At 46.9% G+C, this 16,099-nt stretch overlaps 1 protein-coding gene across 3 annotated transcripts in view; it reads left to right on the plus strand.

The window, feature by feature from the left end:
• Nucleotides 1-1,161: 1,161 nt before the first annotated feature.
• Nucleotides 1,162-16,099, plus strand: part of LOC105081475 (protein FAM110B) — a 115,296-nt gene continuing 100,358 nt past the window's right edge. The window contains exons 1-2 of one of the 3 annotated variants that reach the window (XM_074355131.1): nt 1,162-1,399; nt 11,228-11,338. The gene's annotated coding sequence lies outside the window, so the exon portion shown is untranslated. Of the gene's footprint in view, nt 1,400-6,340; nt 6,822-11,227; nt 11,339-16,099 lie in introns of those variants that run through there. The other 2 variants (XM_074355130.1, XM_074355132.1) reach the window with 2 other exon arrangements.

The raw sequence follows: 16,099 nt of genomic DNA on the forward strand, positions 1-16,099 counted from the left end.
AGTGAGATATGTTGGTTGGCTCCATTTGCTATGGGAATGGTGAAAAAATAACTTCGTTCTACTGTTACAAGACTTTTGGAGTTAATGGAGACCACAGCATAATCTGTGATCACATGGAATGCATGAGTATGCCAAAGGAAAGTTCCATCGAAAACCCAGTATCATGTCACTTTCTTAAAATGGTTCTCTTGTAAATAGACAAAAATTTACTATGGGAGCCTGAGTTTTATTTAGTTGATAATTTCTGAACTAGAATGAAAACAAGTCACACAATTCAAATATAGATGATCTTTCTGAGAAGATGGGATGAATGCAAATGTATTTCAAATGTATGAAAGATATAAATTCAATTTTTGCTGCATACTTTAGAGAAGTAATTATGTTGTGAGATGGTATTTTATTCAAATTCAACCATTTTGATAAATACAGGGTTTTATCTTTTAGAATTCCCAGTAGCAAAAAACTAAACGAGAATGGGTTTAATCTTCCCAAAACAATTAAAAACCTTCAAAATCCCAACCAAGTTATTAAGCAAATCAAAAAAAAAAAAAACAACAAAAAAAACAGCAATACCAAACCCCTCATTATGAGATGAATAAGGCCACATCCCAAAATGGTTTACTTAATTTTGAAACATCAGCTGGCGCATACTCTAAGGACAGTACCTTGTGCTGGAGATTTTTTTTTTTTCTATATTCTCTACTGTCTTCTTCAAACCTTTTTCGGGAGCCTTAAAAATGCCTTCAGAAATTTACTCTACAAATACTAAGATTGTCCATCTGAGTGTAGGAAAGTTAGTCCGCAGAGAATGTTGTCAGGCACCAAGAGCTCCCGGATGGGTTGACTGGTGGGGTTATCACGTTCACAGGGCAGGCTCCAGGCCTGGGGGTTCCGGCGGTGGAGATGCGCGATTCTTCACCGGGGTGGGAGTGGGGGTGGGGCGCCGGAGGGCTTTGGAGGTGGGGCGGGCGGGGAGCGGGGGCTGGGGCTTGGGGTGGGAATGAGGGGCGGGGTTTGGGTGAGAGGGAAGGGAGGCGTCGGAGATGGGGGAGGGGGCTGGGAGTGGGGGTGCGGGCGGGGGTGGAGCCGCGGGCGGGGGTGGGGCCGGGGGCGGGGCGCCCTGGGGGCGTGCCCACCCCGCGGGGACACGCGCTCTGGGCCGCCGCAACTCGCTCCAAGTTCCCTCCCTCGCTGTCGGGCGAAGCCGGCCTGCGCCCTCCCACTCGGCGCAGACCGAGCCGCCGCGGCCGCCGCCAGCCGGGCGCTCCACGGCCTCGCGTCCGGGGCGCCGTCGGCCCGCCTCGTCCGCGCTCCGCCCTCGGTCGGCACCGGCCGCCCGGACCCCGTCCCTCGCGCGCCCCGACTCTCCGTCCCCGGCGTCCCCGGGAGCGCGGCTGAGGTAAGGCGGGGCCGGGGGCCGGGGGCCGGGGGCCGGGGACCGGGTCGGGTGGCCGCGCCGCGCCCCGATGGCGGACAAAGCCGAAGCCGCGCGCGGCGGGAGAGTAGCCGGGTCCGCCCCTGCCGCTCCCCAGCCGGCCTGGGTCTCCGTCCAGCCCCGCCCGGGGGCCGCCTGGCCCGCGCGGACCCCGGCCGGCGTTCCGGGCCGCGAGCCGAGGCGCGGCGCCGCGGCCTCCCTGCGCCCCCCGCGCGCTCGCTGCGCGCCCCGAGGCGGCGGAGGGCCGGGCGGAGGCCGGGGCGGGGGCCGGGCGGGCGCGCTGGCAGCGCGGCGGCGCGGGGGTGGGCGTGCGGGGCGCGGGCGATGGGCTCCGGAGGAGGAGGAAGGGATGGGCGAGGGACGGGGGCTCCCCTCGGCCAGGTCTCCTCGCACAGCTTCCGATCTCGGGTGCCAAGTACTTAGGGCGTATCAGTATCTCCTAATCGCTGGCTGGGAATTCTGGCCAGAAATGCAGATTCAGAGGCTCAGAAAGTTTGTTTTTGGTTACCCACCTCCAGCTCCATCCGTGGTCTCAACTGTCTCGACTTTCTTTGAAAGCATAGAGATTTGACACAGAATTAAACTATCCTTGGCTCACTCGTGCCCCCGTCACCCCGCGGACGGGCTCGGAATTTGGCAGCCAAGCGCGTGCAGGTTGTGGGAAGCCGCCGAAGCCTGCTGCCCGGCCGGGTGCCCTGCGATGCTGGTTAGAACCGGAGCTGCGGCGTGTGAAGGGGCAGTGACAGCTCGCCCTCCGTGCAGGCTGGGGGTCGGGGGTGGCGGGAAGCGGAGAGAACTTTCCTGTATGCCTCAGTCATTCTGTAGAGTGGAAAGAAAACCCCCGGTGCCCGGCTTTTTAACCCTTTCAAGCTGTTATTCAGATTTATTGAGCCACAGAAAGAAGCCGGCTTGCTCTCGTACCCGAGGTCCAAGCCAGCCTTGTGTTTTTCCTCACGGTCGTGCCCTGTGCAAAATTTGGCACACATCTGTGACAACACTGCATGGCTGGCGTGGTAAGGACTGCAAACTGGTCTGCTTTTGAGAAAGGGAATATGGTAGAATAAGCATTCTTGGCCATATAAATAGTATGACTTCCATTTTCTTCATTTCCCCTGTTGGTAGTGAGGATATTTATTTACCCCCTTCCTCCAAGACCAGTTTATACTGAGAGTCATTCCATGGAAAATACCTGCCTTAACTTGTACTTATTTTGTGAATCACTACCTCCGGTCATTCAAGTGAACTATTTATTAAGCAGAGTTATTTTAATGTAAGGGCGAGTTAATGGTGAGCCAGAGTTCTTCCGAGAGGAGAACGACTCATCGATTACCCTATAGTTTTTAATCTGTGGTATTACTGTAAATGGTATTTTGTCAACCTGATAATCTGCAAAGTGCTTAGGATAGTGTCTGGAACATGGTGCTAGGTAGGTGTCAGCTGGCTTTATTTTTAATTTTTATTATCAGTCCATGTGGGTTTTTTTTCGGTTTGGAAGACGGTTGTTTGGGGGTTTTTACATCCCAAATCTTTTAAATCGTGGTCTGTTTTAAATCTGTGGCTTAATTTTAGACCGGAATTGAGGCTGGGTTATTGTTTTGCTTATGACCGACGAACTTCTGTGTGGTGCTGTGTGCTGTATGTGGTGGATCCGTCAGGATGAGGACACAGCCCTTTACCCGGTGGTATCCAGGTTCATTTCATAGTGAGACTTCATTATCCTTATGGGCCTAATTGACTAAGGAGAAGCCTAGGCATTAGGAGAAGCCTGGGCTCTGAACCCCCTCGCGAACCCCCTTGTTCTATAGGTTTGGAATAATACTTTCAATTTCTAGTTGCAGCTAGCACAGCAATTGGGAAACTCCCAGTGTCAAAAGGTACTGAAAGGTAAATATCTGTGCTGTATACACATCACCCAGCACCTAGAATTCTTACCCATGCTTTAAAATCTTCAGAGCAGGGTTTATAGTGTAACTAGCTAAGAAAAATAAAAACTGCTTGTCATGGGTGAGTAACCGAAAGATGATGTTTGTGCTAATTGGATTTTAAAAGATTGCCAGGAGTTTACTTTCATTTTGAGGCCCCCCGCTGCCTCCCCGATTTTAACTTTGAAGTGACATCTTTTTCATTCTTGAACAGTTTACTTAGCTAAGCAAATGCCTGGGGTTAACTCTTGGGGCCCTGCAGAGCCAAGGCTGCTGGAGGCACAGTGGGGCGGTAGGTGGCGCTGTGAGCAGTGCTGGTGGACGGGGCGCGTGTGCGGTCAAGCAGAACCCGAGGGACCGACATCTAGCCTGCCGTACTCTCTCTGCACTGACACCGTCGAACAATCTTCTTAGGAATAAAATATTTTAAAAGTTTGTCCTTTGTATTTTAAACTTTTTAAGACTCTTTACTTATGGATTTTTCTTTCTGAAAATCATGGTATTCCAAGTGTTAAGAAAAACATTGTTTTTATATTATTTAATCGACTGTACCCTTTCCTCTTATTTTCCCATAACAGAGTAAGGTTGATCGGTCTGAGCCTAGGGGATCTCCAGCTAACCTGGATTTTTTCCCCCCAATACTTAACGTCTAGGAGAGAGAAACACATGCTAAGGAACCTACTTGCTTCTTGACTTTATTTACGAGAACAGCTTCCTCGGGTGAATTCTCATTTATTCTGGTTTTTACCATTATGCTGACTCCCGGTGTGATGCAGTGAGAATTGAGATTCAGGATGAAGGCTCTGAAGCTCTGCAGGGCCATGACTCATCTACAAAAAAATATATTCATCCTATAGTGTCGCACCAAGGATAGGAAGGGGGAGGTGCGCTCGGAGTGAGGGCTTTCTGGATTGTGCTCTGAGGTGTCTCTGCAGGCCGGCTCTGGAACTGGCCCAGTCCCAGGGCGGTGCCGGTCCAGTCTCCTAGCTCCCCCAGCACAGGGCTCGGGCTGTTATCTCTGTGCTGCAGTGAGGCAGGGTGACTCAGCCAAGTCACAGATCTCTTCAGTAGCAAAGCTGCGATCTTCACCCAGGTATGTGGGTGCCCTGGAGCGCCTGGGTCTTCCTGCCCCATCACCGTGGCATGAGAACCCCTGTTTTGTGCATTCGCAAAGCATTCACGACATTCTTTTTGGGTCCGATCCCCATAAATCTCTTCTTCGGAACTCAGTGACATGTTTTGAATGGCCTGAGTAGCATTTGGGCATTAAAGGGCTCCAGATGGGAGAAATTAAACTGTTTTTAATTTTCAGAGGAGACCTCCTAAGATTTCACAACACCTTGTTAAAAGTTGCTTATTTTCAGAGGGTTGAGGATAACAATGACAGGACTAAGTCAAGGTCAATGCAAATGGCTTAGATTATGAAGTCATCATGTCTGGTCTGTTTTTGGCTTTGTGGCCCAGGTGATCTGGCGAAAGTCCCAGCTCCCCTGTCCCCTCAGTGACTTACTTTCCTTTGGGTGGAGGGAGGTTTATTCATTTTAATGACTGAAATGCAGCAGAGGGGACGTTGATGGTTAATGGAACATTGGATCAAATCCCCGTTCCATGTATTCATTATTCTGTTTTGTTTTTTAATTTTTAAACTTTAACAGTTTAGCCAGAGCCTAATTTAATTTTTTAATGGTGGTCTTCTTTGGTATTGAAAACATTATAGAAATATACAAAAGCAATGCTTGAGAATGGCTCAGAAGAGAACACAGACTACGCCCAAAGTGTTTATCAAAGAAGCTAAACGTAGCATTGATTGTGAATTTTGACCGGATAAGTTATGGGAAGATTTGCATGGAAGATTTTGGAGAATAGTAGTTAGCAGTTTAGTTTTTCATTGTTCATGGATGTCATGATTTAAACAATTAATTACAAGCAATTAGATATGGGCAAGGAAATGTGTTGCAGAATACATTTCATCCTGTTTTTAAACTTGGTTTTGTTCCTGCGTGATCTTTTGTGACACAAAATTAATGAACTTAAATCATGCATATTCATTCCTCTCCTGACATGTTAGGTTCCCTCCTACTTGTGAGAAGGGCCTGCATGTGATTTTTACATTTTTAATTTTTTGCAGTTTGAGTCGCATAAAGAGAATCACATAATAGCACAGGAGTTAAAGGCATGAGTCTTGTTTTATTATTTTTTTTTTAAGGAAATGTTAGTCGGTGAAACAAATTACTTCCTTTTCCCAGTATGATTAAACAATTCTAAACTGAAACTGGCGCTAAAGATGAGTTTTTAAAATTGTAAACACTTTAGAGAAAAGTTCAAAGGTGAATACTCAGCCAAAGGAAACAATATGTCATTTGGCAGACAGGTTCCTAGAAGAATTATAAGAATTCTGTGCTGTTTTATACATCAGAGCAAGATCAGTGTGTTTTGAAATTGTCCAGCTCCAGATAGGGCTTTTAAAAATACAATTCAGAAGCATATGGGAAATTTTGGACTAGTTCTGTTGTGATGCAAAGAATTTTTTTCCTCAGAGCTGCACTAGAAGTTTGTTTCATCTTTTTGTCTTTTTCAGGAAGCATCACTGCTATCCTTCAAAATGGTCATTCTTGGCAGCAATTTTTTTTTGTCTTGTTGACTGGAATGTCATGAAAAGAAAATGATTTTGTGAAATAATGCAGTTTTGTAATTTCTTCAGTTATGATTGTTATATTAAACAGATATTTATAGAGGATCCACTGCATGCCAGGTGCTGGGACCAGGCAGTGCCTTCCCTGCCATCCCTGGGCACTGCCTAGTCCCAGCACCTGGCATGCAGTGGCTCCTTAAGTGGCTCTTTAAGGCTTTCCAGTGTGAAGTGGGGCAAAATAAACCAAAGTGGAAAGCTGCTTTGAAGCAGTAATAATTGCAGTCAGGAATGAGAGCGGCACTCTTACCTGGGCTGGGTGGTCTGGGCGGGCCTCACAGAGGATGCTTCAGCTGAGACAAGTGAAAAAGAAAGTCAACCTATGGAAGGTTTCCGAGCAGAGAGGATGGATGGCCTGTGCAAAGGCTCTGTGGCCTTTGCAGGAAATAGGAGACAGCAGCAAAGGAACCAGCTCAGCAAGGCCTTCCCTGTAGGTCCTGGAGGGTGTGTCTGTTTATTATAAATGTAGTGGGAGCTGCCGGAGGGTGTGACACAGGTGGGTCAGGCCCTCCTTTGCAGATTTGGCCGCTCACTCTGCCTGCCTTGAGGAGAATGATTCAGGAGGAGTGGAGCAAGGAGCTGGTTAGAAAGCTGTTGTGGTGACCAGTGCCGGTTGTTGGCGGGAAATCAATGTTTGCAGGATGCCGAATTTCTGCTAAGCTGACACACCGGTGATCTGAAGATTCATCATTATCGCCTGTGCCACTAAGAATGAAAGCAAACTGCCCGCTCAGCTAGGACACACCACCCTTGGTGACAAGGATCCTGATTTCAGGTATTAACACGGGAAAATAGATGTGCCTTAGAGTTGGTGAAATACGATATTTTCTGGAGCTCAAGCTGAGCGGGCTTGCCAATTTGTATTTCATTTCTGTTTGTATCTGAACAATACAAGTTGAATTCTGTGACTTGGAAGGACCTGGGGCCTTGTGTAGGGGAATCGCCTGCCCCTGGATTGGAAGCTGGTATAGAAGACTGGTCCTGCGTAAGTAGTCTTTCTGAGGCTTAAAAATCCACGTGAGAAGGCATCTGCAGAGGCTCTCGCTCCAGGTGCACCACAAACTGTTGCTGCCATAGATCAAGGAAACTGGGACAGCCCAGGTTTGTTCCAGGGGAGTCACAAACACCATCTGCTGGATCAGAATGGGTGTCAGTCCCTCGGGAGTTCCAAACTTTGTTTCTCTCTGTGTCACCACTGGGAGCAGGACAGGATGAGGCCTGGGGCAGAGCCATGGGGACTCCAGGCCAAATGCTTAGTTAGAGGCCAGCAAATAGGTAAGCTGGTTACCGAGGGACAGGGAGAGTACAGGTTTTCTAGTTGAGCCTGTCTGGGTGCAAAGATCAGCTCTGCAGGAGCTGAGCAAGTTACCCAGGCTTCCGGAACCTCAGTTTCCAGGTCTGTAAAGTGGGGATAATTGCAGTACCTATTTCATAGGATGACTGTGAGGTTTTAGGAGGATGGTGCTTGCAGAATGCCAGGCCCTCTGGAGGCTGGTTGCTGTTAGGTGGTCTTGTCTCGTGGATTTTATTCGGCCTTCCGTGCGTTCTGTATATTCTCATCACAAGGGTCACATGCAGAAACTCACTTTTTCAGAGACTCACTCTGACCTCTGAAGCTAAGGTCGCCCACCTTCAGCCACAGTCTGTCCTGAAGTCCTATTTTATTTTACTCACAGCCCTCATTCCTAAGGGAAATTGTATCCTTTGTTTATGTGTTGTTATAAGTCACTGTCGTGTGGGCTGCTGTATCCGCAGGGCCCAGAAGGGTGCCAGGCCACATGGCAGGGCTTACCACGTATATACTGAATGTACTGTGTGCACGACACTGCTGACGACGAGGTCCCCCAGGGGACCCTGAAGGCACAGCACAAAGGCCTGTCCTCAGGCAGGGTTCTCTCCACTGTGTTTTTTGTGCTCCAATATAATGGGCTTTTAGTCAAGGAGTATGACCCGCAGTCCAGCGATCATGCCCGCAGTTGGCCTTGAGAGAACCCAGGAAAATAAATGTGTCTTAGAGTCAGGGGTCAGGGTTTGGCAGAGAGGGAGCATTTCTACCTGGAAACATGGGTTTCTCGGGGTAGTGGGACATGCTTGTCGTTTTGCCTGGCGTTTCAGAGAGGGTCACCTGCTTTGTCTTCCAGTGAATGTCCCCAGAGGCTTACCTATTGCCTGAGATGCCAGCTCACAGGCACCCGCCTCTTGTAAACCACAAAGGCGAGTGTGGTGGGGAAGTGCACCGGCTGTTAAAGGGGCCGGTGCTTGACTCGGTGCTCTGGCCACCCGGGAAGCCAGCACAGAAGTTGCAGAAGGAGCCGGCATCCCAGGGACCTGCCCAGCCAGCAGTCTGGACTGTGGGTTATTCACCCGGTCTCTAAGTCATATTTTGTTACTAATGATGCCGCATCCCATTATAACGACTTTTGTTGGTGCACTGATTTGGATGCTATTTGTGTTTTTCAAAAGGAAATCGTACCCATTTTAGGAATAAGAACATTTATATGTTCTTCTCCAGGCTTTTAATCTTTTCCAGTGCTTGCTTGTTGACAACAGTCTTTGGGTAAAGTTTAGTGAACAAACTATAAAGACGGATTTTCAAATCCTTGCGCAGACGCTCCACAATCCTAGATGTGTGTGTGTATTTATTCACACACGTGCAGGCTGTTCACCGTCTTCCCTTCCCTGGCTACCGGGGGACCACTGTGCTCAGTGGTGGTCAGAAATGGACAGTTGGAAACTGGGAACTCACCGGGAAATACCGGTGAACCTGGACAGCACTACTGTGTTTTGACTGCATGATTAGAACAGGGTGAATTAAGAGGTTTCTTGTACACTTGACTGTGAGTTGGGGATTTTTAAATCCTTTTAATCTATCCTTGTCCTGTGCTCATTCAAATGATCACTGATTGGAATGTTGTGATTTTTAAGAATCAGATGTTTTTCTTCCCAGTAAATTTTGTTCTTGTTTAGTGACCATGAAGGAAGAAGAGAAATCATTGTGTGGGTTTGGAACATGACTAGTCCCTGCTTCTGCAGGCTTTGTGTTAACCTGCAGCAAGGCTCGGGTGTGTAGCCATAAGCCTTCTTACAGTGTTTTGGTCAAAGTGGCCACCATCTTTCAGGGGACAGACTGTCCAGTAACTCAGTTCTTTAATTTAATGGAGTGTTTTTTTTTCTAATTCTTGTTAGTGAATTTATATTTACAGCTCTTAAAAGGGGAGAGTGTTAGAGTCGTATACATGTGTATTTTGTGGGAAGTCGAAATATTCTGTTAGGTCGTGCTAGAGGGGACTTGTGGTCTACCTGTGTTGTTTGGAAATAGGTTGGAAGTGACTTTTCTGTACAAGTGATGGGAGCCCCACACATGTCATGTAGCTGGGGGGGTGTGTACGTGGCTGTGTGTATGAGAACTCCACTTCTCCAGCTGTAACCCTGGTGTTCAGTGCGAGCTTCGCAGGCGCTGCGTTTTCCCCGTTAGAAGCAGCCCTGCCCTCACCCCGTGGTGATGTGCTCCAGCTCGTGTGTCCTGTGCTTCTCGGATTTCCCCTGCAGGTATTTTTTCTTTCAGAATTCCTAGCACAGGACCGAACTTTTTTGGTTGTTAATCCCCAGTTGCTCTTTCCATGTGCCTTGTCCAGAGTCATTTCAGTGTGAAGCCTTCAGCTGTTGAAAAGCTGTTTCCTTTCTTTGGGTCTTTCCCAAAAGGTGTTTAGGTGGGGTTGAGTTAATGGTAGAGAGGCCCCATTGCACGGCCTTTTAATTCAGCATCGCAAGGTTTTCTCAGATTCTTCATACGTTTCACGTCTGAAATGCTTAAGGGTCTTCATTTTAACTTGGATTTTCCATTTACCAGATAGTGTTTATTTTTCACTACACCTCGTGGTAGGGTTCTCCAGAGAAACAGAACCAATGGGACCTCTGTCTCCATCTCCATCTCGAGGAAAGTTATTTTAAGGAGTTGGCTCATGTTGTTAAGGAGGCTGGGGGGCCCCACGACCTGTCGTCTGCACGCTGGAGGCCCAGGAGGGACGATGTGGCGGGTCAGCCCCAGTGTGGGGCAGGAGGGAACCTGCGTCTCAGCTCGCCCATCCGGCAGAGGTCCGACTCTCCCTCTCGCACTTTTTTTGCTGTGTTCAGGCCCCTCACAGACTGGACGAGGCTGCTCACACTGCGAGGGCCATCCGCTTTCCTCTGTCCACTAATTCAGATGTTCATCTCAGCCAGAAACATCCTGCAGACACACCCAGATCCATGTTTAACCCACTATCTGGGCACCTCCAGTCCTGGTCAAGTTGATACAGAAAATAGACCGCACACCCATGTAGTAGAATCAAAGCATTTCAGGAACTGGGTAACACATTTGAAAACGTGTTGTCAAAGTACCGTTTCCCAAGCCTGTGTGAATGAGCTGAGCCCGCAGTGTTAAGACCGGCTACCCGCCCCTTCCCGCTCCTCCAGGAAGGCGCTGCCCTGCCGGACGGGCTGGCACGGTGCACCTGGGCCTTCCGGAGCAGCGCCTCCCCACTGAGCCGGCTGACCTGTGGTTTACGGTGCACTCTTGGTTTGTGCCTGCTCCTGCACCTGCTGTTCCCTCTGCCCTGCTTCCTGGGATCCTGGTCACCCTGAAAGGCTTCTGCCATCCCTCCTTCCTATTTCCTTGACTGTGTGTGGTCTAAATTAAGAAAGCAGAAGAAACAATCACCTCTTTTGTGATGCTCAAGTAACTTGAATGCAAAGGCATAAAAGTTTATCTCTGCCTTATCACTACTGCAAGCCCTGATAGAGCGCCGTGAATTGTATTCAAGCCAGCAGCTTCATGTGAATGAATATCTGCTTCAGTCTTGACCCATGCTGCTACTCGGAGAGCAGCCTGCATCTCAGGATTGAGGCGAGTGGCCTCTCAGGTGCTGAAGGAGTTTGTAGATGAGATCAAGCTATCGCTATTGATAATATCCTGAGAGATCGTAGGGAAGACAAGAGGTGCCAAGTATCAAAAAAAAATATATATATAGATAGATAGATAGATAGATATCTATATATATCTCCGTGTAACTGAATCACTTTGCTGCACACCTGAAACTAACACAACATTGTAAATTATACTTCAATAAAAATAAATATAAAATTAAAACAACAGCAAAATAAAAAAAAAAAGGAAAAAACAAGTGCTCTGATTTTTTTCAGAAAATGCCAAGAGATCCTGGACCTTCGCTGTCCAGTATGCTGGCCACTGGTCACATCTGGCCACTGGTCACTGAGCACTGGATATGTGGCTGCCCTGAACTGTGAGATCCTGTGAGTGTAAAATACCAGATTTTGAAGATTTTCTTGAAAAAAGAGTATAAATAGCTCACTAATAATTTTTTATATTACATGTTGAGATGATAGTATCTTGGACTGACTGGGTTAAGTAAAGTATATTATCAAAGTTGATTTCACCTGCTTCTTCTGATTTTTAATATAGCTACAGGAACATTTAAAATAGCACGCGTAGTTCGCATTTGTGGCTTGCATTCGATTTCCCTGGGAGGACGCTGTTTTAGATTCTACAATTCATTGCTGTTACTTCATATCCTTGGCAGGATTTTAAAACATAGTGTTAAGCAGATGGCTGTGCACTTGTAGAAAAGGAAGTAGTAATAACTAAAAGCAAGAATAGTTTCACTAAGAACAAAGCATGCCAAGCTAACTGCATTTTTTTTTTGGTTAGAAGATCAGAACAATTATGTAGATTCATGCTGGAAACGTCTCCCCTGATGAGCTTGAGGACAGCTTAGGGAATGCAGAGTTGTGGTTGATGGCGTGGTCGTGTCTGTGGTGTGTCTGTGTCTGTAGCTCGTTGAACTCAGTTCCCAGAATATCTTATATTGATTGCTGTGTCAGGAACAGGCTGGGGGATGCTCTCAGGCTTCCCATAGAGCTTGTTTCATTTTAGTGATGTGAGGGAACATAAACTAAGGTTATCTGTGAAGAGGTCAAGTCTGATCAGGTCCTGGTGGTCTGAGGAAGGTCGCCCACACCAGCCGTGGTCCGGAGCACAACCACTGAGCGCGTGTATGGAGGGCGTGTGTGCTCAGGCTCTGTGCTGGGTGCTGGGAGTAAGGACTAATGATATATTGTCCCTAACCTCTAGAGTGGCCTTCAGACTGTTGTTTTCAAAGAACATTCTGGCTAGGTACCACTGGGTACCTCGTGGCTGCCTCCATAGACAAGTGGAGGATTCTGCATAATGGTCAGGGCTTTTGAACTGCAGTTGAAAGTTAGGAACTGTCTGAGCTCTTAACAATCTAAGAGGCATGTTGTGGAAAATTCTTTCTAGAGCTGATTTATGTAACCCATCCACTGCTTTGGGTCCCTCAACTTTGATCTTCCAAGTGTCTGGTAAATGGCTGTTGGCAACATTTTGGGGGCAAGGAGTGATCTTAGACCCTCCTGGAATCACCTTCCTGACCAAGCAGCTCTCTCGACCGCCCTCCTCTCCACGGTGGGGGAAGGACGTTCCAGAAGCGGCCGCACCACATCTCCCCCTGTGTTTTGGTGGAGACGTCAGTACGTCTTGCATTGTCATCGCCCAGTGTGCTCGACATTTTACACGCTTAAAACCTTGTCAGAAACATGCGAGGCAAATAATTTGATTATAAACAATACATTTTAAGCAAATTGAAGCTCAGCTGTAGCAACTTAGAAGGAAATTGTGGCCAGTTTCTTCTCTATCTTGACCTCTGTTTCTAGGCTTTAATTTTCTCCAAGTCTTGAAATTTTAATTTTCTGTTTTTCTCTGGTTTTATTTTATTTTTTCTTGAAGGTATCTCACATCTTTTTGTGAAAGAAAGCAAGGTTTAAAGTAAAACTAGAGGCCTTCTTAATGTAACTTTTGGCCTGTAAGTTGCTTGTTTAAACTCTTTACATTAGGAAGGTAGGCGTTGTATGTTTGACCTTGTTGAAGTTTTCATATTAAATATTTAGCTTAGCGGTGGGCACCTTTTTCAGTTTTTTATTTATGTATTTTTTGTAGATGAGAAACAATACTTAGAGGTTACTTTTTTCTATTCAAAATTAGAAATTGTCTTCATTCTGTTTATCTAAATGTAATCAATTTAATAGTATTTATATTAATTTTTATTGAAATAAGAAAAAGCATTCCAAGAATGTAAATTTCATATACTCTAAAACAAACAAAAAAGAGCTAAGCTGTCTGAAAATAAGGAAGAGCATTAATTCAGCTAAAAAAAAAATTAAAATTCCCAAGAAAATATTATTTCATAAAAAAAAAAATGGCAAGTCTTATTAAGTCCTGTGTGGAGGGGGGAGGGTTTCTTAGAACTTAATCATCTCTTGAGTAGTCTCTGGGCCATGAACAGGGTGCTCTCTGGGCATGTTTGGGTGGTCGCGGTACCTGGCTGGCAGAGCTCTGGGCTCCTGTGCTGGCGAGGGAGCTGGAAGTCACCTGGGTGATCCTCTGTCTTTCTCAGAGCAAACTTCAGGGTTGGTGTTACTACAGTTCCACCTAACGTGGTGCTGAGAGCTGAGATGTGGCGAGTGGAAGAGCTGGTCTAGTGTCTGTGCACAGTGAACCAGAGCCCTGACCTTGGCTGTGGGCAGGAAGAGAGGCTCCCACTCTGCTCCCCCGCGCCAGCCTGACCCTCCCTTTCCCGGCGTCAGCGTCTCACCACGCCCACCCGAGCTGGCAGGATGGAGTTAGCATTCCCACGTTGTCTTGCCTGGCTGGTGCCTCCCTGCCTGGGGCTGCTCCCAGAGGCCTTGGGGTTCACTCTACCCTCGGATGTGCCTTCTGCCAAGCCCACCTTCCCCAGGCCTAGAGGGGTTGTTGGCAGGATGGGAAGGAGGGGTCCAGAGGGGCTGGACTGTGGGCTCTGTCCCCACTGAGGCCAAGATCGTTTCCATCCAGACACACATCAGCTTCACCTATAACCTAGTGTGGCTGTTGTCATTTCTAGCACCATCTTTTTTCCTCCTCATTTTGGGTTTATTCCATCTTGCTCACTCTGAGTCTGCTCCACGGTAGATTTAACAGAGTCTATTCAGGGCACTCTCTCAGGGGCACAGTGCTGGAAACCAAGGTCACGTCTCTCTTTAACACCAAAATAAACTGATAAATGCTTGTAAGTAGAGTGGGAGGGGAGCCAGGGAGCCGGCCTCCAGTTCTGGAGCGTTGGTTCCCGTGCTGGACCGCGTGTCTCCCGGGAACAGGGATTTTCTGTGCATTAAGCTCCCGGCCCCACCGTGCGCAGGCTTTTGCCTTCTGCTCTCTCTGCCTTGGCAGAGGGCCAAGCAGAATAGGGCCTCGCAGGGTGAACTTGGCATAACAGGTGTCAGTTCTTCCTCGAAAGGCCCTTCAAGAAGACAGAGGCCAGCGGTCCCCACTGTCGGCCGGTCAGAGCGCCTGGGGTTGTGCCGCGTCCGAGTGGGAACTGGGGCGTCTGTAGAGGTCACCTCTGGTGTGACGGTGATGCACAGGTGGCTCCTGGGGATCTTGTTCTGGGCCAGTGACTCACAGACTCTAGCAACTAGACTCACCTGGAGGGTTAAACACAAACTGCGGGGCTGTTCCCAGAGATTCTGATTCAGTGAGTCCTGGAGGGCCTGAGAATTTGCATTTTTAAGGCATTCCCTGGTGATGTTGAACCGCTGAACAGAGTGAAGTCCTAAAAGTCACCTTCTAGAGGTGCGTGGTGCTTGATTTGAGAGCCTCCAGGCACCAGAAAACTTTGCAGGATCCTGAGCGGGAGGGAGGGAGGGAGGGTGACTGAAGGTGGATGTCTTGTAGGGAAGATGCTGGGAAGACAGAGGGGTTAACACGCTCTCCCGGAGGAGACCACCTGTGGTGTCACAGGCTTTGACTTTCTCTCCAAGAACCTGGAACGAAGTGGATAATTTTTAATATAGCACTTCTGCTGAACGAGCTGCAGGCTCGTATGGTTTTCTCTGCCTGTTTTCTATTTGTACTTAAGTCCCCGTGCGTTTTCGTATATAGAATATCAGTTCAGTTATGACTTGCTTTCTGGGGCACCATTTAATTAAACATTTTAAGACATTTAGAAGTAAAACTGTCACCTTCAGATTTTATTTTAAAATTAAAAAAATTAATGGAAATCTGTTCTTGGAGCATACTCAGTTTTTATAAAATATTTTGAAATGCAGTGAGTATGAGATATCTTTGTTTATTTTGGGGGGGTAATTAAGTTTATTTATTTATTTAAATGGAGGTGCTGGGGATTGATCCCAGGACGTCGTGCTTGCTAGGCAGGCACTCTACCACTGAGCTATACCCTCCCCCCCACCCCGAGATATCTTTGTTTATTGACTTGAAGACTTTGGGCCATGAGAACGAACTTATTTCCTTAGATTTAAAAATGTTTACAAAATAATATCCTTTTCTTGGGAATTTTAATTTTTTCAGCTGAGTTAATGACCTTCCTTATATCCGGATAGCTTGTCTCTTTTTTGTTTTAGAGTACATACAATTTATGTTCTTGGAACTCTTTTTCTTATTTCAATAAAAATTACTATAGAGATACTATTAAATTGATTAAATTTAAATGAAATGAGTGAAGAGAACTTCTAAATTTAGTCTTAGGTCCTTAAGTTAGATTGCCCCCACCGGTGAGCAGAAACGTATATATTTTTTTAAGTTATGAGGTTTTAAAGTGACATCTAGTGAAATGTGTATTCTATAATTAAAATAAGTGCTATTTGGAAACAAATCTAACTCACAGAAAATGGAACTATTTCTTATTGTATCATTCAGCTCATTTTATTTTTATGGCTTAATTATATAGTTGACCCACTTTATCTGAATAGAAACTAGGCTACCTTTTAAACCATTTTAGAATCCGAGAGGTCTGGTGTCTCTTTGGTGAGTGTGGCCGCAGGGAATTAGAACATGCATTCTTTATGCCCCTTTGATGATGGTTTTATCTGTGAAATAGACACTGAGATAAATGGCTACACTGGACAAAAAGAAAGCCAAGGGTTGAAGTAAAATCTGTATTATCCATTGTTATATAACAAGTGACGCCAAAACTTAGTGTCCCC

The sequence above is a fragment of the Camelus bactrianus genome, chromosome 29 (genome assembly GCF_048773025.1).
Source record: "Camelus bactrianus isolate YW-2024 breed Bactrian camel chromosome 29, ASM4877302v1, whole genome shotgun sequence".
Lineage (NCBI taxonomy): Eukaryota > Metazoa > Chordata > Mammalia > Artiodactyla > Camelidae > Camelus > Camelus bactrianus.